Raw genomic sequence first — 6,717 nt, forward strand, 5'->3', positions numbered from 1 at the left:
ATATATATAACTTCATGTCGTGCACGTGTGCGGGTGATTGTAAAATGTTAAGAACGATAATGAATTGATAAAAATTCTAAAATTAGAATAAATTATTAATAAATTATAAAAAATAAAAATATGACAAAAAATTGATTAAAATACTAAAGAAAGGATAATTATCAATAATTTATCAAACAATTGTAAAAAGATGTGAAAGTTATGCTTCGTTCCCTTTAACGAACAGAAAGCCTGAAGACGTTAATTTTAGGCACGGAGAGCAAAAATTGGGTGTCAATAGTTGTCCCTTTTTATTTGACGACGATGTAGAAGTCTTCAAATAAAAACGGTGACGTGTAGCCAATTTTGCTTGACAGAAATGATTTGAAAAAAATTCGATCGAACTCCAATTTAAAGTTATCTACATACCTCGAGTTGTATGAGGATCAGGTCAATGTAGTTCAAAAAATTAAGCAAATCGCCCTGTTGTTGAGGGTGATAGATCATGTGAAATGATTATTGGGAGAAAGACTAATTGGAAACAAAAGTGTTCATCTATTTTTGATGCCCCTTTCAAAAATTGCCCCTGTGAGATACTGGAGACGCAAGATTGTGTACTTGCTGGGGAGAAAGAATGATTGCGGTTGTGACGATCGAACTCTGCATAGAGCTTCCTAAATATCTCGAGTGTTACGAGAATCAGGTCACTATAATTCGAATCATAGCAATATCTTGATAAATATCAAAATCTGCCCCAGTGTAAAGTTATGGTGACACTGGGTTCCTTCAAGGATGACAGCAAAGATTTTAACACGAATGGAATGAATACGGGTTCTTGTTCCAAAATTGACTGTTTGGGTAGCTGGAAATGAGTAGATGTCAGATAGCAATATTTGCTGGGGACTTTGAGGGAAAAGAAGATTGCGAATTTTCAAAGATTGTCCCAGTATCGGATTAAGACGACATTGAGTAATGGTAATAAGGATTATAAAAATGAGAGTTTTGGGTCGAGTTGAGTTGAGTTTCTTTGCCGAAATTCCTGACATAACTAGGGATCCCTAACATTCCGCTAGCTTGTCCCAGGTTACTGCTAAGAGGATAGTTCCATGTTGTATTGCATGTTCTAGTATTGTCTCTTTTTTAAAGGCAATCCGCCTGGCGGGGTGATAACTGAAATATAAATAACCTCCATCGGTGGAGTAGTTGTTTGAAAGTAAAAGCCTCCGTCGGCTGAGCAGTAATTGAAATATAAATAGCCTCCGTCGGTTGAGTAGTTGATGAAATATAAATAGCCTCCATCGACCGAAATTTAAATAGCCTCCGTCGGCTGAGCAATTGTTGAAATGTAAATAGCCTCTGTCGGCTGAAATGTAACTAGCCTCCGTCGGTTGAAATGTAAATAGCCTGCGTCGGCTGAAATGCTTGTTGAGGAAGTGAAAGTTGCATTATATGCCCTATTGTTGGGGGCGGGCGTGCCCTGTCCTATTGTTTTGGGTAGACTTTCCCTGTCCTATTGTTCGGGGTGGACTGCCCTGTCCTATTGTTCGGGGTGGATTGCCCTGTTCTATTGTTCGGGGCGGACTGCCCTATCCTATTGTTCAGGGAGGACATTCTTGTGTTATGTTAGAGTTTTGTGAACATATTTTAGTACTTGATGATCGAGTCTTAATGGGAATATCCCTTTAATGCGACCTGCAAAAAATTAAGAAATTTCTTTTAGATTTAGAAAGTATTAGCGAATGAATTGATGATACATGGATTCTCAGCTTGTGATAGTGAGGCAGCATTTAGGCTTCCAAGATGTTTGAACATTTTTTGTAGCGATGTTGTACCTACGCTTAAAGAAAGTTTCTTAGTTTGGGGAGGGGATATTGATTTTGTGTTGATCGAGAACTCGGCCTAGCAGCTATCTCGTCCATCAATCTTTCGACAATCGGTAATCTATTAGGGATTTGGAGTAGTGACACTTCTTAACTCCAAATAATGTGCTTATACTAGTATGTCTTCTGGTGGGAACTTTCTCCATCTTGATCTTCATTTTTGAACTTCCATCAAAGTGATGCGGTTGTTGTGGCTTGAGATGATAAGTGAAATTTAAAAAGATGTAAAAGATTATATTGTTGATATGACCGAGCCTGACTTAAGTTGCCTACATATCCTAAAATAGGAATCAAGTCAAAACGTAGTTTCGTGCGAGAAGAATCAAGAAAAATTTAGCCATAAGGGTGGGTATGTGGAGAATGGTAAGGTTGATAATCATGAGCTTGCTTTGGAAAGCTCATTTGGTCATTTGCTGAAGCGGTGCCTCTTATGTATGAGTCTTCAATATCTTATGGCTTTTTCTTGTGCTAACGATTAACATCAAAGAATTTCTTAATTTGAGTGATGCTTTTTATAAGTTGTTGGAGTTGATCAAGCATTGAGATTTGCTTCTCAATGTTTTTTTTTGTGTCATGATTTTGAGCGGGAGAGTAGTGAACGCGCTTTATAAGTTATCTTCATATGACGGCTCGCTGACTTATGTTTTTATGGAAGCATGAGGCTTGGGTACATATGCTATCTCGCGTGTCAATAGATATTGAATGCTGATATTCTCGATTGATGTATTAGTCATAATCCAAGCTTGAATGCTTTTGAGCATATTTTGGAAATCCTTCTTGGAATTGCGGGTATAAATTATCATTCCTTGTTACGAGAATTTTCTTTTGGCTCTTTCATAAGCATGTGCCACCTGAAGATTTGGTTGATCTCCTTATGAATGACATAACGAGTGTTCGATCCTGCGCTGATCGTCGATGTGACTTCGGAGCATTTGGATTGATAGTATCTTTTAACAATATTTGTAGAGAAGATTTTTGGTTAAGTGGTGGGAGTGTCTTTGGTATTGCCCTTGGTGCATTTCTTCGATATTATAGATAAGTTGTCCCCCATTGATATCTTGTAGCTTTAATGATGACTCGCATTATCTGGTACAAATCATCCTTGATTGTAATATTTCCAAGTTGAATGTCCTAGCCTTCGTTGATTTTCGAAACGTTCTTCAAAATTTTTCCCCAGTCTCTTAGAGAGACTTTCTCGACAATTCTTCATTGCGTATCTCGAGATAGCCTTAATAGGTCATGTCAGGTTTTCTAGAAATCATTTCATTTAAGTTTCGCTCTTCGTTGGGGGAAAATAGAATTTTATACTATAAGGGGACCGAACCTTATATAGGCTACCTACGTATCTCGCTGAGGGAAATCAGGCCGCACGTAGTTCCAATTACAAAAGGGATTTATTCTACTTAAGTATGACCAAACCCGATGAGGGTTGCCCATGTATCTCACCATGAGAAATCAGGTCAGAACGTAGTTCTGATACATGATAACTAGAAGGTAATCTTATGCCTTTCAAATATAGGACTCTATTCCCTACTTCTGAGTCAATCAACTTGGATTCATCACTATTGCATTCCCACTAAAGTTAATCGCTTCTCTGTAGGGTGGCTTATATGAAAGCCTTGTTGGCTCGACGTAGAGGATGGTGTCTCTCATGTCATATATAATCTTCTATTTTCATGACTGGCACCGGATCATTATTTGTGTTTGGTCGAACTTCGACTCATTGGATTGGCTGGCCTTGATCAAGCACTCAATTCTATGCCTTAGCCTATTACAATCTTCATTATCGTGCCCCTGAACTCCAGAGTGGAAGGCATATTTTTTAATTTCATCGAACCATTTAGGCAATGGGTTAGGAATCTTTCCTAACTCGGGTTGCAATAAATTTACAGCTCTCAATCTTTTAAACAAAAGTGTCAATGGTTCAACAAATTGAGTGTGGCTTCGATTGCGCCTACCCTTTTGATTTTGTCTAAGCGCAAAAGGTGTCTAATTTTGATAAACTGGCATTTGGATTGGTACGCATGGTCGTGATGGATTTTGGTACGTGGAAGCTTAGGGTTGAAGGTAATTTTGTTGGATATCATAGGTATAATGTAGTCTGTGACTCGATATTTGTATCAGTTCGTTATCAGGATTTTGAAGTGATTAGGATGATTCAGGTAATGAGTGGTGTGGTATCACAACAGATACTTCTTCTTCATTCTCTACCTTGGCTCCTTCGATGAACTCTAATCGAGTAGACTCGCTCGAGTTATTTACTGACTTAATCTTTCCAGAGTTAATTGTCTCTTCACTAAAATTTCCCATTTTGACACAATCAGCAAACTTCTGCCCCAATGTGGACATTATTCTTTCAAAATAGACACCCTTTTAACTGCGGATAAAATACTTCATCAATTCGCTTTCATCCATTGGTGGTTGAACTTTTCTTGCTTCGGAACTCCATTGTCGAGCATATTCTTGGAATGATTCAGAGGTCTTCTTTTGTATACTGATCAGGGAAAGTTGATCTGGCGTGATTTCTATGTTAAACTTGAAACGATTCATATAGTCTTCAGCCATGTTGCTTCATTTATGCCAAAGATGAGGGTCTTGTTTGGTGTACCAAGCGAGAGCCTCACTAGACAAACTTCTAATGAACAACTTCATTATGAGCTTGTCATTTTTTCCAATTCCTACCAATTTATCACAATACGCTCTTAAATGAGTATAAGGATCCCCAGTTCCATCAAACAAGTGAAACTTAGGTGGCTTGAACCCGATTGGCAAATCAACATCTGGATAGATACATAAATCTTCATTGTCCAAATGCTTGTTGATTTAAGTTTCTTGGTGTTTCATCACTCGCTTTAGATTACGAAGCTCATTTACGATTTTTTCATTCCCCTCTTTTGTTCCTGCACTTATCGAAAGCCTACTTTTAGCAGGCATGGTGAAAATGGGTGTCTCAGTCACGCACATTGGAGAAATATATTATTCTTGAAAGGTAGCGTGATTTGTTCATTAAATATCACGAGCAGATGTGACAATATTTGGATATGGGGTGTAATGAGGAAATTTATGGGAGGTGATAGGTATGAACGGGGATGATAGATTTGTTAAACCAACAGTCGTTGTGGGAGGTTGTACTGACTGATAGTGTTTAGGTATTGGAGTTTCTAGCGACAAAAAATTAGGAGGGCGCGGTAGAGTAGCCGTGGATGGATGTGTGGGATCCTTTCCTTGGTGCAGTGCTCCTCTTAACGTCTCGAGTTGTTGCTCCAAAAGAAGCATACGTTCATCTTTATCTGCATTATCTTGTCTTTTGAAAAACCCTGATACGTTTGCTAGCGTTGGAACACTTTTGGTCGGGTCGACGGTATTGGTATTCATTATTGAGATATATAGCTTAAGTCGGCTAGTTCTATCGATCAACACAATTAACCTCTGTCGGGGGAATAATGCGAACACAAATGAAAGTTAAGGAGTTAGTTCATGTCGATGGACAAGCACATTCAGACAACATCAAGTAAGCACATCTTATATTGTGGAGCCTCATTTTGCCAGAGGTAGGCCTTCGTTCAAATAAACAGACATAGATTAATCTAGATTTTGACACATTTTGGATTCAGAACAGTTTTAATTTTTCTTGAAAAGGGAATGTATCCAAGGGTAGCTAAAAGAGGCCTATATAGTCGATAAGAATTGATAGAAGCGAGCTAAAATGATGCCTTTAAAAGAGTCAGTATCTCAACTCTCATTATTGATGAATGAGGATCTTATGGTAGAGATATTGAATGGAGGAGAAGTATCGACAATGCCTCACGCTCATTGGCTGGAATGAGTTAGAAGTGGGTGAAGATGAATAATATTCCACATTCATTGTTTTGAAGAAGGGTGTCAAATAATTGTAGAGTTTTGAATAATATTTTACGTCTGTTGACTAGAAAAAGGAATCAAACATTGGAAGAATTCTTGATGACATTCCACTCTAGTTTGGATAAAAAAAAGTTAGACGTAGGTGGAGTTTTTTAGTGACATTCCCTATCCGCGGACTTGAAGAGAAAGTTGAACGAAAGCAAAGCATTTTTAGAACACTCGGCTTTCATGGACTTTGAGAAAGATATTTGTGAAGCGTAGTTTTAACAACACTCTGTATTCGTGAAAATGGTGTCAAATGTTGGCGAGTTTGGGTAATACTTTATGTCTATTGACGTGAAAATGATGTCGAATGAAGGAAGAGTAAAAAAAGGCCAATTTGATTGTTCTGAATCCATTAATGTTCGATTTTTGGATTATCTGAATCAATTCTAACACAAAATATGTCATAAAGGTTTCATAACCTTCTGACGAAGGGTGGCTTCCTAGTTGCGAAGACGATACCTTGGACCGTCCCGCCTAAGGTATATACAATATGACCTATTACTAGAGTAGGATTTTTTCCTAAATGTTCAAGAGTGAGACTGAATATTTGTGAGAAGGTGCACAAAACTTACTGCATCAACTCTGAAACTAAGGATTCCAAAGAAGGTTCGGAGGAGTGCAGTACACCCCTCGTGTGTACCACAGTGTGTGAATTGTGTACGACCAAAGATTTGATAGGAAAATGCAAGTGATAAAGCAGTAACAAGTAGTGTTATTTAAACAAATAAGGAATGCAAGTTTGGATTTGGCTTGCGTCCTTTCACACATAGCATGATATAAAAATATGTAAAACAAATAACATAATAAAACATAAAAATCCTAAACTAAGCATGATAAGGACAAAAAATGTAAAGAATTTATGAGCAAATTCACATAATTTGCAGTGTAATAGGTAAGGAATCAAAGAATTTAATTATATACAAAAGTGTAAAAATACCTCCCTCAATTGAAA

The sequence above is a fragment of the Capsicum annuum genome, chromosome 12, assembly GCF_002878395.1.
Source record: "Capsicum annuum cultivar UCD-10X-F1 chromosome 12, UCD10Xv1.1, whole genome shotgun sequence".
Taxonomy (NCBI): Eukaryota; Viridiplantae; Streptophyta; class Magnoliopsida; order Solanales; family Solanaceae; genus Capsicum; species Capsicum annuum.